The sequence below is a fragment of the Palaemon carinicauda genome, chromosome 32 (assembly GCF_036898095.1).
Source record: "Palaemon carinicauda isolate YSFRI2023 chromosome 32, ASM3689809v2, whole genome shotgun sequence".
In the NCBI taxonomy this organism is placed as follows: Eukaryota; Metazoa; Arthropoda; class Malacostraca; order Decapoda; family Palaemonidae; genus Palaemon; species Palaemon carinicauda.
The window spans coordinates 48620854-48635853 of record NC_090756.1 but is presented as its reverse complement, the minus strand read 5'-3'; positions in this window follow the sequence as shown (position 1 = coordinate 48635853).

The window sequence follows — 15000 nt, the reverse complement described above, 5'->3', positions numbered from 1 at the left end:
TTGTATTGTTCTATCAAACAATTGATAATTCCACATAACTTTCATAGTTATAGTTATATCCGAGGAAACATAGACTCTCGCTTGACTAAACAGTGTCGCTCGCCATGATGACGTCATTAACGTGCATGTTTTTTTGGTTTCTTGTAGATATATATTAGGTGAGGAACAGGAATGTGGGAAAATACTAAGCAAAATAATACGAAGAGAGGCAATGCAAGACTATTTGAACTGAAAGGAATAGGCCGAACTATATTACGAAAAAAAGAAAATGCGTCTATGACAGTCAGAAGGGATTGCTTTCCTACCAGGCCGCTGCAGGCTGTTCTTTTACCTCCCCATAAGTTTTCATAAATATCGAGTTTTATTAATTCCATGTTTCTGGGAAATTCTGGTATTCAAAGAAAATTGATATCAACATGTTTACCTAATGCTAAGTGTAATTTATCCCAATTTGTGGTAAAATATGTGAAAATTTACAAAATTACAAATCGTGCATCCGAAAATAAGCTGTTATCGTTGACTTAGGCGGATTGTGTTATTAAATTCAGTCTTACCAAGGTGATACTTTATAATATATTCATTCTTTCACATTGTTTATTGTCAAAACATATATCTGATGGAGAAATATAAGTTAATAGATAAGTTTTCATTCATATTTCTTGGTAATAATTTGAGAACAATGAAGGTAATCGGACAAAAATACTTCCGACCAATCAGGTATCAGGAACTTTTCCTAGCTAAAAGGGCACCCCTGTGAGTCTGTGCAAATATGCACCGCTAAAAAAAAGACATCTCTTCTCATGGAGTCTCCTTTGTGTAAAATTTTGTTTTCCGAGAGAGGAAAGGAAGAACTTGCTGTAAATGGCTATGTGTTTACCCTGCACGAAAAAAAGTTCAAAAGACAAGTGGTAAACAAATATTTTACTGGGGATGTGAAAACAGATGTTGTATAGGAACTGCAGTAACTCACTGAGAAAATAAAAGTCATATTGTAACAAAGAGAGAGAGAGAGAGAGAGAGAGAGAGAGAGAGAGAGAGAGAGAGAGAGAGAGAGAGAGAGAGAGAGAGAGAGATCATACTTGTGGAGCAACTGATGCCAATCGAATTGGCAGTCAAATGCAGTAACAAAATAAAACTAAGAGCAATTGAAACTAATGACAAACCAAATAATTCAAGACATATGCAGTTCAATTGATTCCTCTATTGTACCGTATATTGGGAAGTAAGGGGCTCTCAAGAAATTACTAAGTACACTGCGTAAAGTAGAACCGATTAATTTGGACGATATATCGATTTCAATTGAGTACTAACTAACACTTTCTGGTATTTACTACTTGGTTTAATGGGAAGAGACTTGAAGATGTTCCATTTTGGATAAAAGACAACAGTTTTCAAGCAAATGTATACAATTCATGCGCATGTTGGACCGTGTGAGAGGAGACGAGTCCCGTTGGTATATGTGCTAATGTCACGAAAACGCGTGGAATGCTACATTCAGTTATTCCGTAATATACAAGATCATGCTCCAGCAAACGAAACGTATAAGAAATATAATCACTGACTTCGAAATTAAAGTTTTAAATGCAATGAAATCCGCAATGTCTGGAACAGCTAACAAGGGTTGCTTTTTCCATTTGGGATAAAGCATCAATAGAAAAACCATTCCATCTAGTTTATAAACCTTTTATGGCACTGGTGAAAACTTTTCTTTGGAAACCGAGCAAGTGGCAGCACGAGCCTTCTTACCTACTAGTGGCAGTTGAGTAATCTCTCTAATAGTTTTTTCTCTTATGTAACCAGTGTTTAATTTTATCAGCTAAGCTATAACCCTGAGTGGAAATTAGGATGTTATAAGTCCAAGGGCTCCAACTGAAAAAAATAGCCCAGCGAGGAAATAGATAAATAAACCACAAGAGAAATAATGGACAATTGACATGAAATATTAAAGAACACTATGAACATTAAAACCGGTTTTCCATATACTAACTATAAAAAGAGACTTATGCTAGGCTGGTAATATTGTTTCTTAGTTTAGTAAATGAAAAATATATTCAAAATCAAGATAGGGTAAAATATCTCGTTTTGGAACATTTTGTAAATTCATTAAAATCAAAATGCGGTTGACAGTTTGCAAATTTAACTCCATGAAATCAAAACAAACTCAAATACGCATTTAAAGTAAGATTTTTATATTTCGTCAATTATTGTCTTAACATTTAATAGTTTTATTGTGTAAAGTTTTAATTATGTCTATAAACTCACGAATCACGAATTCTAGTTGGTTAACTATGTTGACATGTCAGTTCCAAGTCGTTTAGTGAGGAAACCGAGCTATTTTCTTTTTATAACCCCTTCCCGCTTCCTCAACATATCTTGTTAATTATTGATTTCCCAAAAATTAGATAACCACCTAATTACTGAGCAAGAAGATGAGAACTGCTCGATTGCATTATTTTGGAGTAAATGGAGAGCGTGGTGTTGTAAACAATTACCATAGCTTCAATAGGCTTACTATAGTCAATTCTTTTTAGCGAGGCAGAATTGCACCGTCTTGCAGGGGTGCCCTTTTAGCTCAGAAAAGTTTCTTGATCGCTGATTGGTTAGACAAGATAATTCTAACCAACTAGGTAGCAGGAAACTTTTTCCGAGCTAAAAGGGCATCGCTGCGAGTCGATGCAAATGTGCCTCATTAAAAAAAAAAAAATTAGTACTGAAATAGTTCAATTAACAGCATATTTTAGTAGAAGTCTAAATATGTTTTTGGTATAGATATAAGCGGATGTGGGGGCCTATTGCAAACGTCCCTGCCTGGTGATCTGTTGAATAAAGGTTCGAGACCTGCTCAAGCTCGACAGTTTCTTGTAATACCTCATCTTCCTCATGAGCTAAGGATGGGATGCTTAGGGGATCCTATAGGTCTACCAGTTCAGTTGAGTCATCAGCAGCCATTGTCTGGAACTCCCTGGTCCTGGATTTGGTGGAGAGGGGGCTTGAACGCTGATCATAAGTATGTATGATCAGTCTCTAGGGTATTGTCATTATCACTGTCACTTGATTTGGCTGTTGATAGTTGTTGTGGCAGTTAACATTTATAAGGTAGTTAACACTTAGTGGTGTTATTAACGCTAAATGTTAATAACAGTTAATGTATCCTTTAGCTTTCTACCCAACCGCTTTGAACATTTTTTGATGTTATCATGAATATTTAAACATTCAAAATGGGGTTAAAATTTGCATTTTTCTTATCATTTTGTAACTTTTAAACTCAAGACTTTTATGCTTCAAATCTAAATATTGTAATAACTTTATTATTACATGCAAATTAATGTAATAAAATGTAAAATTAATGTAGCCCGAATTATCTAAAAAACATAGATTTTTCTGTCCGTGAGAAAAGTTTTTTATCAAGTGTAATAATGTGTTTTTTCGCCTATTTAATTTTTCCTTTTTACTGACCTTATACAGCGGTCCCTTAGTCTTCACATGTAGTCCTAGATCAATGTATCCATCTCTTCCATATCTCCTTACCAAAATCCTTCGGTACACACTTGCAGGAAACAAACAGACTCTAGGAGAACACACCAAAATCGAACCTTAGTTCGCTAATCTTGGGTACTGACATAGACTCTGTACCCATTGTCTTAGGGTAGAGTTCTTTTGCTTGAGGGTACACTCGGGCACACTTTCCTATCTTGTTTCTCTTCCTCTAATTTTTATGAAATTTTATCTTTCAGATAGGAAAGATTTATTTTATATTATGGTTCTTAAAATATTTCATTTTGATTGTTCACGTCTTCTCTATTAATTTCTTTATTTCCTTTCCTTACTGGGCTATTTTTACCCTTTTGGAATCCCTTTTACTTATAGCATCCTGCTTTTCTAATCAGGGTTGTAGCTTAGCAAGTAATAATAATAATAATAATAATAATAATAATAATAATAATAATAATAATAATGAACCGAGTGTAAAAGAGAAAACAAGAGTTCCCTTTTGTGTGTCCTCTACTTTGCAGAGTCCTGCAAGGCATCCTGTGGAACCCTTGGGAAGACCCTTGAACCCTGGCAGGCGAGTAGAGGAGACGAGAAATGGAGAGCTTCTTCTCAAACAAAGACTCCGTCTCGGTAATGGATCAAACGCTCAAACTCCTTCAATCAATCGAAAGTCTTCTCGAACTCTGCTCTTCTTCTTTCTTACTTTTTCTTCCTTGAAGGGATTCATCGTTTAGTCGATAGAAATTGACACCAGTTCGAAATATCTTGTAGCAAACGGTTCCTTCTCTATGGTAGCCTCGCCCAGGCTGTTTCTTTCCCTTAACTGCCAAGCTTTGGAATTTCTTCTTTCTATTACATTATTTGAATCATATCATTTTCCTTCCTTTGAGAAGCAAAGAGGATCGTTGGTTTCTTTGTGTTCTTTAGTTTACTCAATAACTCATATTTATTTGGTTTAATAATTATTATTATTACTAGCTAACCTACAACCCTAGTTGGAAAAGAAGGATTCTATAAGCCCAAGGGCTCCAACAAGAAAAATTGCCCAGAGAGGAAAGGGAATAAGAAAACAAATAAACTTTATGAGAAGTAACGAACAATTTATATAAAATAGAGATTTAAGAGATGAGATTTTGGTTGCTCTCACGGAAGACTTGAAAACAAAAGAGCCTATGGTCGACCGGGGAATCGAACCTGGGTCTATATATATATATATATATATATATATATATATATATATATATATATATATATATATATATATATATATATATATATATATATGTGTGTGTGTGTGTGTGTGTGTGTGCGTATATATTTTATATATATATATATATATATATATATATATATATATATATATATATATATATATATATATATATATATATATATATATATATATATATATATATTTTATATATATATATATATATATATATATATATCTATATATATATATATATATATATATATATTTATATATATATATATATATATATGCATATACTGTATTATATATATATATATATATATATATATATATATATATATATATATATATATATATATATATATATATATATATATATATATGCATATACTGTATTATTATTATATTTATTATTATCACTATCACCAGCCTAGCTACAACCCCAATTGGAAAAGCAAGATGCCATAAGACCAAGGGATTCAATAGGGAAAAATAGCCCAGTGAGAAAAGGAAATAATGAAATAAATAAATCATGAGAAGTTAACAATAAATCATTCAAAAACAGTAACAGCGTCAAAACAGATGTGTTCTATATAAACTATTAACAATGTCAAAAACAGATATGTCATATATAAACTATAAAAAGACTCACTTCAGCCTGGTCAACATAGAAAACATTTGCTCCAGCTTTGGACTTTTGAAGTTCTACTGATTCAACTACCTGATTAGGAAGATCATTCCACAACTTGTAACAGCTGGAATAAAAGTTACAGAATACTATGACGTATATATATATATATATATATATATATATATATATATATATATATATATATATATATATATATATATATATAAATGTTTGTGTGTATTGATGTGTGTAAATATGTTGAAAGATATATATATATATATATATATATATATATATATATATATATATATATATATATATATATATATATATATATATATATATATATATATATATATATATACATATATATATATATGTATGTATATATATATATATATATATATATATATATATATATATATATATATATATATATATATATATATATATATATATATATATATGAAACCACTATGGATAGTTTGAAACTTCAAGCGAGAAGGCAGAATGGTAAAGACTAAGTCATATTTGAAATATCTTCCTTAATATTTATAGAAGGAAACCCTTGGAAGATATGACTTGGGCTGGAAGGTTCAATCATGGAGGAATATATCATCTAAAGAAATCTATATTTGGAAGATTACTTCCAACCCAGTGGTGGCAACTTATGATTCAATGTTGAATACAGTAGATTTCTGGTCCCTTTGTATCAATAACATTAACAACAAAAACATCATCAACAAATGTGGCTGTTTCTAGTCCACAACAGAACAAAGAGTTGTCGTGACCTATTGGTAACGTCTCTGTCTGATGATCCCCAGACTAGGGTTCAAATCACGCTCAAACTCGTTAGTTCCTATGTTGTCAGCAACCTTAGCTTCCTTGTGAGCTAAGGATGGGGTGATGGGGGAGCCCAGAGGTATACCTGCTGATCTTCAGCAGCTATTGCTTGGTCCTTGCTTAGTGGGCTGGGTATTTCATTTATTCCTTATTATCTTTCCTCACTTAGCTATTTTTCCATGCTGGAGCCCTTGGGCTTATAGCATTCAGCTTTTCCAACTACGGTTTTAGCTTAGCTAATAATAATAATAATAATAATAATAATAATAATAATAATAATAATAATAATAATAATAATAATAATAATAATAATAATAATGATAATAACTGTCTACTATTAAATATTTAAACCAACTGTAAAATCTGCAAATGGAAAATGTAAAACTTTGAATAAAAACTATATTCTAACATTGGCAGTGGGTGCTTTGTAAAAAGCTACTCAAAAGGATTTTTTCGTTGAAGCATTGTTCACCCACAGTATGCCATATACTCTTTCATACTTCACAAAAATAGAAAGGAAAATGGAGATTTTTTTTTTACTGAAAAATCCCAAAATGTAATTCAGAAATTGGAGAAAATATATAATAGAAGGTGTAGTAGCATGTAGTAGAATCTCTGATTTTTTCTATACATTCACAAAAGAAACGTAAATATTATAATACAGATCCACAAAAAAAACATGGTTTTTTAAGTAGTCATTTACAGATAAGAAACTAATTTTCGAAGTAACATTAAAAACACGAAAAACAATAATATAACTAAAAGGTCTCAATCAGAAACAATTCTCTCAAAAAAAGACGGACTACAACTCCTGAGACTCAGCTATCTTAATCTGAACCAACTTAAACTAACCTAGGAAGACTTGGCCTATTATTATTATTATTATTATTATTATTATTATTATTATTATTATTATTATTATTATTATTATTATTATTATTATTATTACATGCTAAGCTACAATCCTAGTTGGAAAAAACAAGATGCTCTACACCCAAGGGCTCAAACGGGGAAAAATAGCACAGTGAAAAAAGGAAACAGAATTAAACAATTAAAAGAGAATTAATAAACTATCAAATTAGAATATGCTAAGAACAGTATAGCCATTAAATTAGATATTTCATAAATAAACTATAAAAATTAAAAAAAGGAGAAAGAGAAATAAGATAGAGCAGGGTGCCCAAATGTACCGTCATGCAAGAGAACTCTACTCCAAGAGAGTGGAAGACTATGGTACACAGGCTATGGCACTACCCAAGACTAGCGAACAATGTTTTGCTTTTGGAGTGTCCTTCTCTTAAAAAAGCAAGTTACCATAGCTAAAGAGTCTCTACTACCCTTAGCAAGAGGAAAGTGGCCACTGAATAACTACCTTGCAGTAGTTAAAAACCCCTTGAGCAAAGAAGGATGGTTTGGTGATCTCAGTGTTGTCAGACAAATGAGAATAGAGGAGAAAGTGGAAAGAATAGGTAATACTAGCCGATGTATGTGTAGGCAAAGACAAAATGAGCCATAAACAGAGAGAGAGAGAGAGAGAGAGAGAGAGAGAGAGAGAGAGAGAGAGAGAGAGAGAGAGAGAGAGAGAGAGAGAGAGCCAATGTAGTACTGTCTGACCAGTAAAAAGACCCAATAATTCTATATCAGTAATATTTCAACGAGCAGCTGGTGCTCTAGACAAGGAAATTGGCCTTTCTTTGGAGCCCAGCTCAAGCTCTATAGTTTTAATTGCAATCTCGCCATCCTTGTGAGGTAGACACGGGATTTGCGGGAGCTTAAAGGTCTACTTGCTGAGTCATCAACAGCCATTACCTTGCCCTTCCTGGAGAGGGGATTGGGTGCTGATCATATTATATCCCTACTGTATTTTGGGACAACAAAGGTTAAATAAAAACATTCCAACTTTTAATCCTCGTGATCCTGACTGGAAACAAGACAGCTGAAGGCATTCTCTCTCTCTCTTGCAACAACCCTGTTGCTTTGGAATCACCTTTGGAAGATTTATCTGAACCGGATGCTGCCATTCAAAATGGTTTTCTGGACAGCGGAATAAATTCTTCCTTTCTTTCTCTCTTTTCTAAGTCTGTGACTCGAAGAACAGGCCTGGGAATATTGTTATTATTCGTAAGATAGAGATAGCATATCTATTTGTTAATCTGTGTATCTACTTACTTATATGTCTGTTTAACTATCTACGTAAATATTTGTTTATCCGCTTATCTAAATATCTATCGATTTACCTATACATTTATTCATCTACCCAAATATCTGTATATTTATCTATCTACCAAGACATATGTCTATCGATCTACCTAAATATGGTTATCTATCTGCTAGATATCTATCTATATAAAATATCTGTTTATCTACTTAGATATACAGTATATCTATTAACCTATATATCTGTCTATCTATCGACCTAGATATCTGTCTATCTATCTACCGAGATGTTTGTCATCTTTCTACTAAGATATCTGTCCATATATTTGTCTAGATTTCTGTTTATCTATCTACGTAAATATCTGTTTGTCTATCTACCTAGATATCCATCTATTTAACTAGATATCTATCTGTCTACCTAAATATCTGTTTAACTATCTATCTACCAATATATGTCTATCTACCTAAATGTGATTATCAATCTGCTTAGATATATATCTATATATGTAGCTAAATGTCTGTCAATCTACCTAAACATCTGTTTATCTACCCAGATATCTATCTATCTACCTATGTATTTGTCTATCTATCTACTGATATATCCATCATCCATGTACCTAAATATCACTCCATCTATCTACCTAGGCATCTATCTATCTATCTACTGAAATATCTGTCTATCTATCAACCTAGATATATGTCTATCTATCTACCTTGAAATTTATCTATCTAGATCTCTGTCTATTTATCTATCTAGATATCTGTCTAATTATCTACCTGGATATATGTCTATCTATCAATCCTTACATCTGTTTAACCATACGGCTGTCTATCATTTTCAGTCTACATGTCTATCTATCAAATATTTTCCTGCCCATAAGGAGATTCCATCTCGTCAACGAGTTCCCAGAACCTTTAGGAATTTTGGAGGAGAGCAGTGACCGAACCTACGTTATCGAGACATCAGGAAAAAGGAAAAATCTTAGGAAGACCCTATTACTTTGAAACCGATACTACAAGCACCGGATTTCCACGAGAAATTCCTTATCCAAGTGGATGCGTCGGATAATGTGATTGGAGCTGTCTTATTGCTCGATACCAACGGTGTGGACACCCAAAATATATTATATGATGGCTCCTGGGTCTGGGCACCAAAACTATATTATACTATGGCTCGTGTCTGGGAACCATACATATAATATTATATGTATCACGGCTGGCAAGCTAAACATTCTCCTGAATTCCACACTCACCTGTTTGCTTTTACAATACATCTGTTACACTTGGAAATATCAATACTCGAACTCTGACACAGTTAAATAACTCCCAGACAGCAATATATGAAACACTGAATATCCAAAAGTCTCTTAAGTACATTCAAAACTAAACTGGGTGATTATTCTTAAGACTTATTCAAAACAAACTCACTACGGTTCTTCACAGGATACGAGCTAGGTTGTAATAAACACTGATGGTTGAAATAATACACACTTTACAAAAATAAATATATTTTGTATAAATTACAACACTTTGAAAGAATTTACATAAAAAAAATCACTCAAAATATCAAGTCTGAAGAAAACTTAGATTGAGATAAAAATGTTACGTTCTGAAATTAATACAATTACTTGACTTGTAATATTAAATCTGAATAAACCTTACACTAAGACCAAAAAAATGAGTTATGAAAATTATACAGTAACTTGTTTCATTTAAAATTAAATCTGAATACAATATTCAAGTTTGATACATAATAAAAATAGGTAACCAGATCACGATACAAGTATCTTTCTCCTTACTACAGGGCCGTTTACAAAAACTCTAAGAGAATTTGGATAAGTACTCACTACGTTTACAAAAACCTATCACACCAAAAATTCGATATTTCGCAGAACACTTTTGAAACAATTCTCTAAGCTGAATACGAGAAAGAAGTGGGGAGATGACAATGACTTAAGGTTGGGACTCTCTATCTCATTTATGCAACCCTGGGGTTGCCTTATATATGAAACTAAGCTACTTCCAGAAGATTCCATGACTGAAGTCTGGTAGCTTGGGGGTTGGGATAAGGGTGTCAGAGTTACCAAGTATTGCTGTACGCGTACTCAAGCAACGCCAGACGGCTCTCTTCGTCAGCTAGCTCCAAGCACCTTTGTCCCCGAAATAAATAAAAGATAATATCTATCACTAGGTTTTTCAAGAATTTTCCAAAGCAAATTGCATATTGCGTATGCTCTCATAAACATGACACAATACCTCATAGAAATATAACAAAACATTACATAAGCCCTTGTTTCTATGTTGTATGGTCCCATAACACTCTCAAACTGCTTACATAAGACTTCGTAACAAAAATACCTCAAATAAAAAACTTAATTTTTTAAAATAACGTAAATTTACATTTACTGACTTGAATAAAGAATACAATGAATTCACGATGCAAGTCTCACGTAATTTACATTATAAATTTACGTCCACATGAGAAGAACTTATCTTCTGGCTAACCTCTTTACAATGCATATATGAAAACAAATAAAATCATGAATAAACTACTGTATTTACTCTACACTAGACCAGCTTTATATATATATATATATATATATATATATATATATATATATATATATATATATATATATATATATATATATATATATATATATATATATATATATATATATATGCTGTGCTTTGAACTAGTACTAGTAGGTCAATTGAAGCTATTTCATGAAATTCTACATCATATTGATGCTTCTTCAGACATGTTAGTGTTTTCACCTATTTCATCAAAGTAGTAAACTACAGTGGTAATAACTTGTTATCTATCTATTCGTATCAGTTGCATGTAAACATACTGCTAATTACCTGCCCTTTAAAAACATGATTTTTTTCACTTAACCCCAATAACTTGGATAGAAGCTTTCTAGTTAAGTGGTGTTATCAATTAGACTCCAAAAACATAATTCCTCTCACCTGAATCATTAGTATTTTTCTTCTTTCGTTTTCAAGTCATCGTATGAGCAACCAAAATCTCATCACCAAAATCTCTACTCTATATTAATTGCTCATTACTCCACATACAGTTTATTTATTTCCTAATTATCTTTCCTCACTGGTCTTTTTTTCCCTGCTGAAACCCTTAGGCTAATAACATCTTGCTTTTCCAAACAGGGTTGTAGCTTAGCTAGTAATAATGATAATAAAAAAAAACAAATAAACATGAGTTACTAAGTAAACCAAAGTATGCAACGAAAGCAACAATCCTATTTGCTTCTCAAAGGAAGGAAGATTATAAGATTCAAGCAATGTCATAGGAAGAAGAAATTCCAAAGCTTGGCAGACGAGGGAAAGGAAACGCCACTGAACTGTTCAGTACTAGGCCTAGGCAAGGCTACCATAGAAGAGGAACCGTTTGCTTAAAAAGGTTTCAAACTGGGGTTATGGAATCGGAAACTAACGTGTAAATAAACAAGAAAAATAGACAAACAAACATAAGAGTCATAGGAAAATTAAATTAACTCAGTAATATATAAAAAATCTTCAGCTTTTCTGGTAACGTAAGAAAATGAACGATATCCTAGCAACCAAACACACGCACCTCATTATGACAGACCCCCAATCTTTTCATTCATCTTTCTGAGATTAGTGAGGCATTTTGAAGCAGAGGAAAAGTAGGAGAAAGAGGGAGAGGAGGAGGAGGAGGTAGAGGAGGAAGAGGATGGTGGGTTAAGAAGGGAACAACTTTCAAGGGGATATTTATGTCATGAAAGAATCATTTCCAAGACCCTGTGGCTTCATGTGTTCAAGAATAGTTCTAGTTCTAAGGTCTCTCTCTCTCTCTCTCTCTCTCTCTCTCTCTCTCTCTCTCTCTCTCTCTCTCTCTCTCTCTCTCTCTGCCGAATATCCCTAAGTTTTAGAGCCTTGGATACCAGATAATATACAAGTTTTTCTTTTGTTATAAGTTTTAAATTGGCAAGAAATTCCATGTTTGGTATAAAAGGAATGCTCTATAAGCTACAGAACTGGCCATAAAGAAACATTCTCGTAATCAAGTAACAAGTTTACCCCAACACACACACACACACACACACACATATATATATATATATATATATATATATATATATATATGTATATACATATATATATATATATATATATATATATATATATATATATATATATATATATATATATATATATATATATATATATAGATATATATATATATATATATATATATATATATATATATATATATATATATATATATATATATATATATATATATATATATATATATATATATATATATATAGATAGATATATATATATATATATATATATATATATATATATATATATATATATATATATATATATATATATATATATATATATATATATATATATATATATATACATTTATATATATATACCATTTGCCAATTATTACTCACACGAAATCAAGATGTTTAATCCTCTTCATTTATGAAATTAAGTTTATAGATATAATTGAAAAAATTTACACAACAAAACCGATCAAATATTAATTCATTATCTGATGAAATATTAAAATCCTACATTTTATGAGACTTTGGGTTTATTTTAATTTCTCGATGTCAAATTGGCAAACTGTCAATCGCATTTTGATTTTAACGAATTCTCAAAATTCTCCATAACAACATATTTGACCCTATCTTGATCTTGAATTCATCTATTTTATTTTCTAAACTAAGAGAAAATATGAACTTCTTAACTTCAAATTATGTTGAACTGGCTGACATAAGTTTCTTTTTTTTATAGTTTATATGTGAAGTATCCATTTTAAAGCTGTTACTTTTCTTACGTATTTTATTTCAATTGTCCATTACTTGTAGTTTATATATTTCATTATATCCTTTTCTCACTGGGCTATTTTCCTTTACTGGGGCCCTTAGGCTTATAGTATCCTGCTTTTCCAATTAGGGTTGAAGCTTAGCTAATAATAATAAACACTGCATATATAAGAAATGAAACTATAATAGAGATTACTCAAAATGGTTTGGGCATGATCTTCGCACTCCCCAAGAGAAAATAGTTCACCAAACATTCGACTAGGCGCCAGTAAATACGAGACGAGTAGGAAAACTCAGGCCTACATGGCTGAGGACTATGAAGCGTGAAGCAAGAGGTGGTAAATGGAGAACTATTGAATTAAAAGCACAAAATAGAGACGACTGGGAACATCTAACCGAAACCCTTTGCGTCAATAGGCGTAGGAGGAGATGATGATGATATATAAACAAGTTACAAAAAAGACTGCAAAGTTCTCTCTCTCTCTCTCTCTCTCTCTCTCTCTCTCTCTCTCTCTCTCTCTCTCTCTCTCTCTCTCTCTCTCTCTCTCTCTCTCTCCCAAAAACAGACAGGGAAAATGGATAAAATCAATTACACATCTTGCATATGAAATAATATTTTTTTTTCTCTCATTTTAAATTCATATAAAACTTGAATAGAACTTTTTCCTTTACCTTTGCAGGGGCAAAAGAATGGAATAGAAAAGACCTTCCCACTATTATCTTCTGGGCCAAATCCAGATTAAATAAGAAAAAGAGAGGTGGATAGTAAAGAGAAATATTTCGATTATTTTTTTCTATTTGAATATTTTTTTTTTTTTGCCTTCTGGGGAATTGGAAAGGGTTGAGCGGTTTTTTAATAGATAAAAGAAGAGGATTTTAAGTTATATATGAAATATTCCTTTGTCTGTTCACCATATTGTTTGATTTTTAAATGGATCTGGATCCGGATAAACAATTTTATTTTCTCAAAGCAGGATAAAATGAAAACTAAGAGAGAGAGAGAGAGAGAGAGAGAGAGAGAGAGAGAGAGAGAGAGAGAGAGAGAGAGAGAGAGAGAGAGAGAGAGAGAGAGAGAGAGAACTGGAAGGATAATATACAAATTCAATAGAGCGAGGAATAGAAGACAAGAATGGATTGGAAAATGAAAGCAATGATGAAGAAAGGATTTTACCAATGTCAATGTATATAGACAAAAGGAATGTTATTTTATTATATTTAATTGTGGTATAGGTACGGAATATACACACACACACACACACACACACACACACACACACACACACACACACACACACATATATATATATATATATATATATATATATATATATATATATATATATATATATATATATATATATATATATATATATATTTATTAATTTATTTATTTATTTACAGGAGTCTTTAGTGTACAGTGAAGGGGAGACTTTGGCACGCGCTGCTTGTTTTTGTCCGAGTCAAAACTACACCAAAAAAGTAAAAGTGAAATGGTGAAAGGGATTCAACCTGCCAGAAAGGTTGTAAGCAGAGAGAAGGAGAAGTAAAAGCATGGATAGACAAGGGGAGAAACGCAAGAGTAATAATAACAACAGATAAATAAATACATAAATGTGAGTCAAAGAAAAGGGTAAAATAAAGAGACAATTATTATTATTATTATTATTATTATTATTATTATTATTATTATTATTATTATTATTATTATTATTAGCTAAGCTACAACCCTAGTTGGAGAAGTAGGATTCTATAAGTCCAAGAGCTCCAAAAGGGAAAAATAGTTTAGTAAGGAAATGAATAAAAAAAAAAAAAATAAACTACGAGAG